Genomic DNA, 13854 nt, shown 5'->3' on the forward strand with positions numbered 1-13854 from the left:
GCGGGATTATGTGTGGTAATGTGGTGGTGGCGGGATTATGTGTGGTAATGTGGTGGTGGCGGGATTATGTGTGGTAATGTGGTGGTGGCGGGATTATGTGTGGTAATGTGGTGGTGGCGGGATTATGTGTGGTAATGTGGTGGTGGCGGGATTATGTGTGGTAATGTGGTGGTGGCGGGATTATGTGTGGTAATGTGGTGGGGGCGGGATTATGTGTGGTGATGTGGTGGGGGCGGGATTATGTGTGGTGATGTGGGGGGCGGGATTATGTGTGGTAATGTGGTGGGGGCGGGATTATGTGTGGTGATGTGGAGGGGCGGGGTTGTGTGGTGATGTGGGGGGCGGGATTATGTGTGGTGATGTGGAGGGGCGGGGTTGTGTGGTGATGTGGTGGGGGGCGGGATTATGTGTGGTAATGTGGTGGGGGCGGGATTATGTGTGGTGATGTGGAGGGGCGGGGTTGTGTGGTGATGTGGGGGGCGGGATTATGTGTGGTGATGTGGTGGGGGCGGGATTATGTGTGGTGATGTGGAGGGGCGGGGTTGTGTGGTGATGTGGTGGGGGCGGGATTATGTGTGGTAATATGGTGGGGGCGGGGTTGTGTGGTGATGTGGTGGGGGGCGGGATTCTGTGTGGTGATGTGGAGGGGCGGGGTTGTGTGGTGATGTGGTGGGGGGCGGGATTATGTGTGGTAATGTTGTGGGGGCGGGATTATGTGTGGTGATGTGGAGGGGCGGGGTTGTGTGGTAATGTGGTGGTGGCGGGATTATGTGTGGTAATGTGGTGGTGGCGGGATTATGTGTGGTAATGTGGTGGTGGCGGGATTATGTGTGGTAATGTGGTGGTGGCGGGATTATGTGTGGTAATGTGGTGGTGGCGGGATTATGTGTGGTAATGTGGTGGTGGCGGGATTATGTGTGGTAATGTGGTGGTGGCGGGATTATGTGTGGTAATGTGGTGGGGGCGGGATTATGTGTGGTGATGTGGTGGGGGCGGGATTATGTGTGGTGATGTGGGGGGCGGGATTATGTGTGGTAATGTGGTGGGGGCGGGATTATGTGTAGTGATGTGGAGGGGCGGGGTTGTGTGGTGATGTGGGGGGCGGGATTATGTGTGGTGATGTGGAGGGGCGGGGTTGTGTGGTGATGTGGTGGGGGGCGGGATTATGTGTGGTAATGTGGTGGGGGCGGGATTATGTGTGGTGATGTGGAGGGGCGGGGTTGTGTGGTGATGTGGGGGGCGGGATTATGTGTGGTAATGTGGAGGGGCGGGGTTGTGTGGTGATGTGGTGGGGGGCGGGATTATGTGTGGTAATGTGGTGGGGGCGGGATTATGTGTGGTGATGTGGAGGGGCGGGGTTGTGTGGTGATGTGGGGGGCGGGATTATGTGTGGTGATGTGGTGGGGGCGGGATTATGTCTGGTGATGTGGAGGGGCGGGGTTGTGTGGTGATGTGGTGGGGGGCGGGATTATGTGTGGTAATGTGGTGGGGGCGGGATTATGTGTGGTGATGTGGAGGGGCGGGGTTGTGTGGTAATGCGGTGGGGGCGGGATTGTGTGGTAATGTGGTGGGGGCGGGATTATGTGTGGTGATGTGGAGGGGCGGGGTTGTGTGGTAATGTGGTGGTGGCGGGATTATGTGTGGTAATGTGGTGGTGGCGGGATTATGTGTGGTAATGTGGTGGTGGCGGGATTATGTGTGGTAATGTGGTGGTGGCGGGATTATGTGTGGTAATGTGGTGGTGGCGGGATTATGTGTGGTGATGTGGTGGGGGCGGGATTATGTGTGGTGATGTGGGGGGCGGGATTATGTGTGGTAATGTGGTGGTGGCGGGATTATGTGTGGTAATGTGGGGGGCGGGATTATGTGTGGTAATGTGGTGGGGGCGGGATTATGTGTGGTGATGTGGTGGGGGCGGGATTATGTGTGGTGATGTGGGGGGCGGGATTATGTGTGGTAATGTGGTGGGGGCGGGATTATGTGTGGTGATGTGGTGGGGGGCGGGATTATGTGTGGTGATGTGGGGGGCGGGATTATGTGTGGTAATGTGGTGGGGGCGGGATTATGTGTGGTGATGTGGTGGGGGCGGGATTATGTGTGGTGATGTGGGGGGCGGGATTATGTGTGGTAATGTGGTGGGGGCGGGATTATGTGTGGTGATGTGGAGGGGCGGGGTTGTGTGGTGATGTGGGGGGCGGGATTATGTGTGGTGATGTGGAGGGGCGGGGTTGTGTGGTGATGTGGTGGGGGGCGGGATTATGTGTGGTAATATGGTGGGGGCGGGGTTGTGTGGTTATGTGGTGGGGGGCGGGATTCTGTGTGGTGATGTGGAGGGGCGGGGTTGTGTGGTGATGTGGTGGGGGGCGGGATTATGTGTGGTAATGTTGTGGGGGCGGGATTATGTGTGGTGATGTGGAGGGGCGGGGTTGTGTGGTGATGTGGGGGGCGGGATTATGTTTGGTGATGTGGAGGGGCGGGGTTGTGTGGTGATGTGGTGGGGGGCGGGATTATGTGTGGTAATGTGGTGGGGGCGGGATTATGTGTGGTGATGTGGAGGGGCAGGGTTGTGTGGTGATGTGGGGGGCGGGATTATGTGTGGTGATGTGGAGGGGCGGGATTATGTGTGGTAATGTGGTGGTGGCGGGATTATGTGTGGTAATGTGGTGGTGGCGGGATTATGTGTGGTAATGTGGTGGTGGCGGGATTATGTGTGGTAATGTGGTGGTGGCGGGATTATGTGTGGTAATGTGGTGGTGGCGGGATTATGTGTGGTAATGTGGTGGTGGCGGGATTATGTGTGGTAATGTGGTGGTGGCGGGATTATGTGTGGTAATGTGGTGGGGGCGGGATTATGTGTGGTGATGTGGTGGGGGCGGGATTATGTGTGGTGATGTGGGGGGCGGGATTATGTGTGGTAATGTGGTGGGGGCGGGATTATGTGTGGTGATGTGGAGGGGCGGGGTTGTGTGGTGATGTGGGGGGCGGGATTATGTGTGGTGATGTGGAGGGGCGGGGTTGTGTGGTGATGTGGTGGGGGGCGGGATTATGTGTGGTAATGTGGTGGGGGCGGGATTATGTGTGGTGATGTGGAGGGGCGGGGTTGTGTGGTGATGTGGGGGGCGGGATTATGTGTGGTAATGTGGAGGGGCGGGGTTGTGTGGTGATGTGGTGGGGGGCGGGATTATGTGTGGTAATGTGGTGGGGGCGGGATTATGTGTGGTGATGTGGAGGGGCGGGGTTGTGTGGTGATGTGGGGGGCGGGATTATGTGTGGTGATGTGGTGGGGGCGGGATTATGTCTGGTGATGTGGAGGGGCGGGGTTGTGTGGTGATGTGGTGGGGGGCGGGATTATGTGTGGTAATGTGGTGGGGGCGGGATTATGTGTGGTGATGTGGAGGGGCGGGGTTGTGTGGTAATGCGGTGGGGGCGGGATTGTGTGGTAATGTGGTGGGGGCGGGATTATGTGTGGTGATGTGGAGGGGCGGGGTTGTGTGGTAATGTGGTGGTGGCGGGATTATGTGTGGTAATGTGGTGGTGGCGGGATTATGTGTGGTAATGTGGTGGTGGCGGGATTATGTGTGGTAATGTGGTGGTGGCGGGATTATGTGTGGTAATGTGGTGGTGGCGGGATTATGTGTGGTGATGTGGTGGGGGCGGGATTATGTGTGGTGATGTGGGGGGCGGGATTATGTGTGGTAATGTGGTGGTGGCGGGATTATGTGTGGTGATGTGGGGGGCGGGATTATGTGTGGTAATGTGGTGGGGGCGGGATTATGTGTGGTGATGTGGTGGGGGCGGGATTATGTGTGGTGATGTGGGGGGCGGGATTATGTGTGGTAATGTGGTGGGGGCGGGATTATGTGTGGTGATGTGGTGGGGGGCGGGATTATGTGTGGTGATGTGGGGGGCGGGATTATGTGTGGTAATGTGGTGGGGGCGGGATTATGTGTGGTGATGTGGTGGGGGCGGGATTATGTGTGGTGATGTGGGGGGCGGGATTATGTGTGGTAATGTGGTGGTGGCGGGATTATGTGTGGTGATGTGGGGGGCGGGATTATGTGTGGTAATGTGGTGGGGGCGGGATTATGTGTGGTGATGTGGTGGGGGCGGGATTATGTGTGGTGATGTGGGGGGCGGGATTATGTGTGGTAATGTGGTGGGGGCGGGATTATGTGTGGTGATGTGGTGGGGGGCGGGATTATGTGTGGTGATGTGGGGGGCGGGATTATGTGTGGTGATGTGGAGGGGCGGGGTTGTGTGGTGATGTGGGGGGCGGGATTATGTGTGGTGATGTGGAGGGGCGGGGTTGTGTGGTGATGTGGTGGGGGGCGGGATTATGTGTGGTAATATGGTGGGGGCGGGGTTGTGTGGTGATGTGGTGGGGGGCGGGATTCTGTGTGGTGATGTGGAGGGGCGGGGTTGTGTGGTGATGTGGTGGGGGGCGGGATTATGTGTGGTAATGTTGTGGGGGCGGGATTATGTGTGGTGATGTGGAGGGGCGGGGTTGTGTGGTGATGTGGTGGGGGGCGGGATTATGTGTGGTGATGTGGGGGGCGGGATTATGTGTGGTGATGTGGAGGGGCGGGGTTGTGTGGTGATGTGGTGGGGGGCGGGATTATGTGTGGTGATGTGGAGGGGCGGGGTTGTGTGGTGATGTGGTGGGGGGCGGGATTATGTGTGGTAATGTGGTGGGGGGCGGGATTATGTGTGGTGATGTGGAGGGGCGGGGTTGTGTGGTGATGTGGTGGGGGGCGGGGTTATGTGTGGTAATGTGGTGGGGGGCGGGATTGTGTGGTGATGGGGGCGGAGCTACTGTGCAGGGGGCGGGATTAGCGAGTAATCACGATGCCTCTTATATATATATAAATGACTCAAGTTACTCAAGAACCAATCCTGCAGAAAAGGAGAGGAAAAAAAGCTCTCGTACAGCTTTGTGGATGGGAAAAAATGTAAGAAAAAAAGTGATGTCTTTTGGTGGAAGGGGTGGGAAAAAAACAGAAGCTCGGAAACAAACAAAAAATTTGTCCAGCCAAGGAGGGGTTAAACAACCGCAAGTGAACAAGAAATGGAAAGTGCAGAACGTGAAACATCGGAGGTAAAGGATAAGTTAGGAAATGCGACGAAAGAGGAAAAAAATGTACAATTATGGGAGGAGCCCCTAACAAATGCTTGGTGTGTAGGGTATTAAAGGGAACCTGTCACCTGAATTTGGCGGGACCGGTTTTGGGTCATATGGGCGGAGTTTTCGGGTGTTTGATTCACCCTTTCCTTACCCGCTGGCTTTTTGTTAGGGGCTCCTAACAATTTAAATAAAGGTCCCTGTGGTCAGGCAGAGCCCCTAATGCTCGGTGTGTAAAGGGTTAAAGTAAGGTCCTTGTAGTCGGGCAGAGCCCCTAACGGTTGGTGTGGAAAGGGTTAAAGGTCCCTGTTGGGCAGAGCCCCTAATGCTTGGTGCGTAAAGAATTAAAGGTCTCTGTGGTCGGGCAGAGCCCCTAATGCTTGGTGCGTAAAGGGTTACAGGTCTCTCTGGTCAGGCGGAGCCCCTAATGCTTGGTGCGTAAAGGGTTAAAGGTCTCTGTGGTCACGCAGAACCCCTAATGCTTGGTTAGTAATGGGTTAAAGGTCTGGTCGGGCGGAGCCCCTAATGCTTGGCTAGTAAAGGGTAAGGTCACTGTGGTTGGGCAGAGCCCCTAATGCTTTGCTAGTAAAGGGTAAGGTCTCTGTGGTTGGGCAGAGCCCCTAATGCTTGGTTAGTAAAGGGTAAGGTCTCTGTGGTCGGGCGGAGCCCCTAATGCTTGGTTAGTTAAGGTCTCTGTGGTCGGGCAGAGTCCTTAATGCTTGGTTAGTAAAGGGTAAGGTCTCTGGTTGGGCGGAGCGCCTAATGCTTACAGGGTAGGGTCTCTGTGGTCGGGCCGAGCCCCTAATGCTTGGCTAGTAAAGGGTAAGGTCTCTGTGGTCGGGCGGAGTCCCTAATGCTTGGTTAGTTAAGGGTAGGGTCTCTGTGGTCGGACGGAGCCCCTAATGCTTGGCTAGTAAAGGGTTACAGGTCTCAGTGGTCGGGCGGAGCCCCTAATGCTTGGCTAGTAAAGGATAAGGTCTCTGTGGTCGGGCGGAGTCCCTAATGCTTGGTTAGTTAAGGGTAAGGTCTCTGTAGTCGGGCGGAGCCCCTAATGCTTGGCTAGTAAAGGGTAAGGTCACTGTGGTTGGGCAGAGCCCCTAATGCTTTGCTAGTAAAGGGTAAGGTCTCTGTGGTTGGGCAGAGCCCCTAATGCTTGGTTAGTAAAGGGTAAGGTCTCTGTGGTCGGGCGGAGCCCCTAATGCTTGGTTAGTTAAGGTCTCTGTGGTCGGGCAGAGTCCTTAATGCTTGGTTAGTAAAGGGTAAGGTCTCTGGTTGGGCGGAGCGCCTAATGCTTACAGGGTAGGGTCTCTGTGGTCGGGCCGAGCCCCTAATGCTTGGCTAGTAAAGGGTAAGGTCTCTGTGGTCGGGCGGAGTCCCTAATGCTTGGTTAGTTAAGGGTAGGGTCTCTGTGGTCGGACGGAGCCCCTAATGCTTGGCTAGTAAAGGGTTACAGGTCTCAGTGGTCGGGCGGAGCCCCTAATGCTTGGCTAGTAAAGGATAAGGTCTCTGTGGTCGGGCGGAGTCCCTAATGCTTGGTTAGTTAAGGGTAAGGTCTCTGTAGTCGGGCGGAGCCCCTAATGCTTGGCTAGTAAAGGGTAAGGTCTCTGGTTGGGCGGAGCCCCTAATGCTTGGTTAGTAAAGGGTAAGGTCTCTGTGGTCGGGCGGAGCCCCTAATGCTTTGCTAGTAAAGGGTAAGGTCTCTGTGGTTGGGCAGAGCCCCTAATGCTTTGCTAGTAAAGGGTAAGGTCTCTGTGGTTGGGCAAAGCCCCTAATGCTTGGTTAGTTAAGGTCTCTGTGGTCGGGCGGAGCCCCTAATGCTTGGCTAGTAAAGGGTAAGGTCTCTGTGGTCGGGCGGAGTCCCCAATGCTTGGTTAGTAAATGGTAAGGTCTCTGGTCGGGTGGAGCGCCTAATGCTTGGTTAGTAAAGGGTAGGGTCTCTGTGGTCGGGCGGAGCCCCTAATGCTTGGCTAGTAAAGGGTAATGTCTCTGTGGTCGGGCGGAGTCCCTAATGCTGGGTTAGTTAAGGGTAGGGTCTCTGTGGTCGGACGGAGCCCCTAATGCTTGGCTAGTAAAGGGTTACAGGTCTCAGTGGTTGGGCGGAGCCCCTAATGCTTGGCTAGTAAAGGGTATGGTCTCTGTGGTCGGGCGGAGTCCCTAATGCTTGGTTAGTTAAGGGTAAGGTCTCTGTGGTCGGGCGGAGCCCCTAATGCTTGGCTAGTAAAGGGTAAGGTCTCTGGTTGGGCGGAGCCCCTAATGCTTGGTTAGTAAAGGGTAGTGTCTCTGTGGTCGGGCGGAGCCTCTAATGCTTGGTTAGTAAAGGGTAGGGTCTCTGTGGTCGGGCGGAGCCCCTAATGCTTGGTGCGTAAAGGGTTAAAGGTCTCTGTGGTCACGCAGAACCCCTAATGCTTGGTTAGTAAAGGGTAAGGTCTCTGTGGTCGGGCGGAGTCCCTAATGCTTGGTTAGTTAAGGGTAGGGTCTCTGTGGTCGGACGGAGCCCCTAATGCTTGGCTAGTAAAGGATTACAGGTCTCAGTGGTCGGGCGGAGCCCCTAATGCTTGGCTAGTAAAGGGTAAGGTCTCTGTGGTCGGGCGGAGTCCCTAATGCTTGGTTAGTTAAGGGTAAGGTCTCTGTGGTCGGGCGGAGCCCCTAATGCTTGGCTAGTAAAGGGTAAGGTCTCTGGTTGGGCGGAGCCCCTAATGCTTGGTTAGTAAAGGGTAAGGTCTCTGTGGTCGGGCGGAGCCCCTAATGCTTTGCTAGTAAAGGGTAAGGTCTCTGTGGTTGGGCAGAGCCCCTAATGCTTTGCTAGTAAAGGGTAAGGTCTCTGTGGTTGGGCAGAGCCCCTAATGCTTGGTTAGTAAAGGGTAAGGTCTCTGTGGTCGGGCAGAGCCCCTAATGCTTGGTTAGTAAAGGGTTACAGGTCTCTGTGGTCGGGCGGAGCGCCTAATGCTTGGTTAGTAAAGGGTCACAGGTCTCTGTGGTCGGGCGGAGCCCCTAATGCTTGGCTAGTAAAGGGTCACAGGTCTCTGTGGTCGGGCAGAGCCCCTAATGCTTGGCTAGTAAAGGGTCACAGGTCTCTGTGGTCGGGCAGAGCCCCTAATGCTTGGCTAGTAAAGGGTCACAGGTCTCTGTGGTCGGGCGGAGCGCCTAATGCTTGGTTAGTAAAGGGTCATAGGTCTCTGTGGTCGGGCGGAGCCCCTAATGCTTGGTTAGTAAAGGGTTACAGGTCTCTGTGGTCGGGCGGAGCCCCTAATGCTTGGTTAGTAAAGGGTCACAGGTCTCTGTGGTCGGGCGGAGCCCCTAATGCTTGGCTAGTAAAGGGTCACAGGTCTCTGTGGTCGGGCAGAGCCCCTAATGTTTGGCTAGTAAAGGGTCACAGGTCTCTGTGGTCGGGCGGAGCGCCTAATGCTTGGTTAGTAAAGGGTCACAGGTCTCTGTGGTCGGGCGGAACTCCTAATGCTTGGCTAGTAAAGGGTTACAGGTCTCTGTGGTCGGGCGGAGCCCCTAATGCTTGGCTAGTAAAGGGTTACAGGTCTCTGTGGTCGGGCGGAGCCCCTAATGCTTGGCTAGTAAAGGGTCACAGGTCTCTGTGGTCGGGCAGAGCCCCTAATGTTTGGCTAGTAAAGGGTCACAGGTCTCTGTGGTCGGGCGGAGCGCCTAATGCTTGGTTAGTAAAGGGTCACAGGTCTCTGTGGTCGGGCGGAGCTCCTAATGCTTGGCTAGTAAAGGGTCACAGGTCTCTGTGGTCGGGCGGAGCCCCTAATGCTTGGCTAGTAAAGGGTCACAGGTCTCTGTGGTCGGGCGGAGCGCCTAATGCTTGGCTAGTAAAGGGTTACAGGTCTTTGTGGTCGGGCGGAGCCCCTAATGCTTGGTTAGTAAAGGGTTACAGGTCTCTGTGGTCAGGCGGAGCGCCTAATGCTTGGTTAGTAAAGGGTTACAGGTCTCTGTGGTCGGGCGGAGCCCCTAATGCTTGGTTAGTAAAGGGTTACAGGTCTCTGTGGTCGGGCGGAGCCCCTAATGCTTGGTTAGTAAAGGGTTACAGGTCTCTGTGGTCGGGCGGAGCCCCTAATGCTTGGCTAGTAAAGGGTCACAGGTCTCTGTGGTCGGGCGGAGCGCCTAATGCTTGGCTAGTAAAGGGTCACAAGTCTTTGTGGTCGGGCGGAGCCCCTAATGCTTGGTTAGTAAAAGGTTACAGGTCTCTGTGGTCAGGCGGAGCGCCTAATGCTTGGTTAGTAAAGGGTTACAGGTCTCTGTGGTCGGGCGGAGCCCCTAATGCTTGGTTAGTAAAGGGTTACAGGTCTCTGTGGTCGGGCGGAGCCCCTAATGCTTGGTTAGTAAAGGGTTACAGGTCTCTGTGGTCGGGCGGAGCCCCTAATGCTTGGTTAGTAAAGGGTTACAGGTCTCTGTGGTCGGGCGGAGCGCCTAATGCTTGGTTAGTAAAGGGTTACAGGTCTCTGTGGTCGGGCGGAGCGCCTAATGCTTGGTTAGTAAAGGGTTACAGGTCTCTGTGGTCGGGCGGAGCCCCTAATGCTTGGCTGGTAAAGGGTCACTGGTCTCTGTGGTCGGGCGGAGCGCCTAATGCTTGGCTGGTAAAGGGTTACAGGTCTCTGTGGTCGGGCGGAGCGCCTAATGCTTGGCTAGTAAAGGGTTACCGGTCTCTGTGGTCGGGCGGAGCCCCTAATGCTTGGCTAGTAAAGGGTCACAGGTCTCTGTGGTCGGACGGAGCGCCTAATGCTTGGTTAGTAAAGGGTTACAGGTCTCTGTGGTCGGGCGGAGCGCCTAATGCTTGGCTAGTAAAGGGTCACAGGTCTCTGTGGTCGGGCGGAGCCCCTAATGCTTGGCTAGTAAAGGGTTACAGGTCTCTGTGGTCGGGCGGAGCCCCTAATGCTTGGCTAGTAAAGGGTTACAGGTCTCTGTGGTCGGGCGGAGCCCCTAATGCTTGGTTAGTAAAGGGTTACAGGTCTCTGTGGTCGGGCGGAGCCCCTAATGCTTGGTTAGTAAAGGGTCACAGGTCTCTGTGGTCGGGCGGAGCTCCTAATGCTTGGCTAGTAAAGGGTTACAGGTCTCTGTGGTCGGGCGGAGCCCCTAATGCTTGGTTAGTAAAGGGTTACAGGTCTCTGTGGTCGGGCGGAGCCCCTAATGCTTGGTTAGTAAAGGGTCACAGGTCTCTGTGGTCGGGCGGAGCTCCTAATGCTTGGCTAGTAAAGGGTTACAGGTCTCTGTGGTCGGGCGAAGCCCCTAATGCTTGGTTAGTAAAGGGTTACAGGTCTCTGTGGTCGGGCGGAGCGCCTAATGCTTGGTTAGTAAAGGGTCACAGGTCTCTGTGGTCGGGCGGAGCTCCTAATGCTTGGCTAGTAAAGGGTTACAGGTCTCTGTGGTCGGGCGGAGCCCCTAATGCTTGGTTAGTAAAGGGTTACAGGTCTCTGTGGTTGGGCGGAGCGCCTAATGCTTGGTTAGTAAAGGGTTACAGGTCTCTGTGGTCGGGCGGAGCCCCTAATGCTTGGCTAGTAAAGGGTCACAGGTCTCTGTGGTCGGGCGGAGCGCCTAATGCTTGGCTAGTAAAGGGTTACAGGTCTTTGTGGTCGGGCGGAGCCCCTAATGCTTGGCTAGTAAAGGGTAAGGTCTCTGGTTGGGCGGAGCCCCTAATGCTTGGTTAGTAAAGGGTAAGGTCTCTGTGGTCGGGCGGAGCCCCTAATGCTTTGCTAGTAAAGGGTAAGGTCTCTGTGGTTGGGCAGAGCCCCTAATGCTTTGCTAGTAAAGGGTAAGGTCTCTGTGGTTGGGCAGAGCCCCTAATGCTTGGTTAGTAAAGGGTAAGGTCTCTGTGGTCGGGCAGAGCCCCTAATGCTTGGTTAGTAAAGGGTTACAGGTCTCTGTGGTCGGGCGGAGCGCCTAATGCTTGGTTAGTAAAGGGTCACAGGTCTCTGTGGTCGGGCGGAGCCCCTAATGCTTGGCTAGTAAAGGGTCACAGGTCTCTGTGGTCGGGCAGAGCCCCTAATGCTTGGCTAGTAAAGGGTCAAAGGTCTCTGTGGTCGGGCAGAGCCCCTAATGCTTGGCTAGTAAAGGGTCACAGGTCTCTGTGGTCGGGCGGAGCGCCTAATGCTTGGTTAGTAAAGGGTCATAGGTCTCTGTGGTCGGGCGGAGCCCCTAATGCTTGGTTAGTAAAGGGTTACAGGTCTCTGTGGTCGGGCGGAGCCCCTAATGCTTGGTTAGTAAAGGGTCACAGGTCTCTGTGGTCGGGCGGAGCCCCTAATGCTTGGCTAGTAAAGGGTCACAGGTCTCTGTGGTCGGGCAGAGCCCCTAATGCTTGGCTGGTAAAGGGTTACAGGTCTCTGTGGTCGGGCGGAGCGCCTAATGCTTGGCTGGTAAAGGGTCACAGGTCTCTGTGGTCGGGCGGAGCGCCTAATGCTTGGTTAGTAAAGGGTTACAGGTCTCTGTGGTCGGGCGGAGCCCCTAATGCTTGGCTAGTAAAGGGTCACTGGTCTCTGTGGTCGGGCGGAGCGCCTAATGCTTGGCTGGTAAAGGGTTACAGGTCTCTGTGGTCGGGCGGAGCACCTAATGCTTGGCTAGTAAAGGGTTACAGGTCTCTGTGGTCGGGCGGAGCCCCTAATGCTTGGCTAGTAAAGGGTCACAGGTCTCTGTGGTCGGGCGGAGCGCCTAATGCTTGGCTGGTAAAGGGTTACAGGTCTCTGTGGTCGGGCGGAGCGCCTAATGCTTGGCTGGTAAAGGGTCACAGGTCTCTGTGGTCGGGCGGAGCGCCTAATGCTTGGTTAGTAAAGGGTTACAGGTCTCTGTGGTCGGGCGGAGCACCTAATGCTTGGCTAGTAAAGGGTCACAGGTCTCTGTGGTCGGGCGGAGCACCTAATGCTTGGCTAGTAAAGGGTCACAGGTCTCTGTGGTCGGGCAGAGCCCCTAATGCTTGGCTAGTAAAGGGTCACAGGTCTCTGTGGTCGGGCGGAGCACCTAATGCTTGGCTAGTAAAGGGTCACAGGTCTCTGTGGTCGGGCAGAGCCCCTAATGCTTGGCTAGTAAAGGGTCACAGGTCTCTGTGGTCGGGTGGAGCACCTAATGCTTGGCTAGTAAAGGGTCACAGGTCTCTGTGGTCGGGCGGAGCGCCTAATGCTTGGTTAGTAAAGGGTCACAGGTCTCTGTGGTCGGGCGGAGCACCTAATGCTTGGTTAGTAAAGGGTTACAGGTCTCTGTGGTCGGGCGGAGCGCCTAATGCTTGGCTAGTAAAGGGTCACAGGTCTCTGTGGTCGGGCGGAGCACCTAATGCTTGGCTAGTAAAGGGTCACAGGTCTCCGTGGTCGGGTGGAGCACCTAATGCTTGGCTAGTAAAGGGTCACAGGTCTCTGTGGTCGGGCAGAGCCCCTAATGCTTGGCTAGTAAAGGGTTACAGGTCTCTGTGGTCGGGCGGAGCGCCTAATGCTTGGCTAGTAAAGGGTCACAGGTCTCTGTGGTCGGGTGGAGCACCTAATGCTTGGTTAGTAAAGGGTTACAGGTCTCTGTGGTCGGGCGGAGCGCCTAATGCTTGGCTAGTAAAGGGTCACAGGTCTCTGTGGTCGGGCGGAGCACCTAATGCTTGGCTAGTAAAGGGTCACAGGTCTCCGTGGTCGGGTGGAGCACCTAATGCTTGGCTAGTAAAGGGTCACAGGTCTCTGTGGTCGGGCAGAGCCCCTAATGCTTGGCTAGTAAAGGGTTACAGGTCTCTGTGGTCGGGCGGAGCGCCTAATGCTTGGCTAGTAAAGGGTTACAGGTCTCTGTGGTCGGGCGGAGCACCTAATGCTTGGCTAGTAAAGGGTCACAGGTCTCTGTGGTCGGGCAGAGCCCCTAATGCTTGGCTAGTAAAGGGTCACAGGTCTCTGTGGTCGGGCGGAGCACCTAATGCTTGGCTAGTAAAGGGTCACAGGTCTCTGTGGTCGGGCAGAGCCCCTAATGCTTGGCTAGTAAAGGGTCACAGGTCTCTGTGGTCGGGCGGAGCCCCTAATGCTTGGCTAGTAAAGGGTCACAGGTCTCTGTGGTCGGGCGGAGCACCTAATGCTTGGCTAGTAAAGGGTCACAGGTCTCTGTGGTCGGGCGGAGCGCCTAATGCTTGGCTAGTAAAGGGTCACAGGTCTCTGTGGTCGGGCGGAGCGCCTAATGCTTGGCTAGTAAAGGGTCACAGGTCTCTGTGGTCGGGCGGAGCGCCTAATGCTTGGCTAGTAAAGGGTCACAGGTCTCTGTGGTCGGGCGGAGCGCCTAATGCTTGGCTAGTAAAGGGTCACAGGTCTCTGTGGTCGGGCGGAGCACCTAATGCTTGGCTAGTAAAGGGTCACAGGTCTCTGTGGTCGGGCGGAGCCCCTAATGCTTGGCTAGTAAAGGGTCACAGGTCTCTGTGGTCGGGCGGAGCACCTAATGCTTGGCTAGTAAAGGGTCACAGGTCTCCGTGGTCGGGCGGAGCGCCTAATGCTTGGCTAGTAAAGGGTCACAGGTCTCTGTGGTCGGGCGGAGCACCTAATGCTTGGCTAGTAAAGGGTCACAGGTCTCTGTGGTCGGGCGGAGCGCCTAATGCTTGGCTAGTAAAGGGTCACAGGTCTCCGTGGTCGGGCGGAGCGCAGCATGCTGTACACAGCTGAGAGGCCCAGGACGTTCTTCTGACCGCAGCAGGATGAAATGGGAGCAGTATGTGAAAATTCCACCAATCAGCGGCAGCGCCCGGGTCACGTGACAATCTGGAGCGTTCGCCATTTTATCTTTTTTGG

Source organism: Ranitomeya imitator, chromosome 7, assembly GCF_032444005.1.
Source record: "Ranitomeya imitator isolate aRanImi1 chromosome 7, aRanImi1.pri, whole genome shotgun sequence".
In the NCBI taxonomy this organism is placed as follows: domain Eukaryota; kingdom Metazoa; phylum Chordata; class Amphibia; order Anura; family Dendrobatidae; genus Ranitomeya; species Ranitomeya imitator.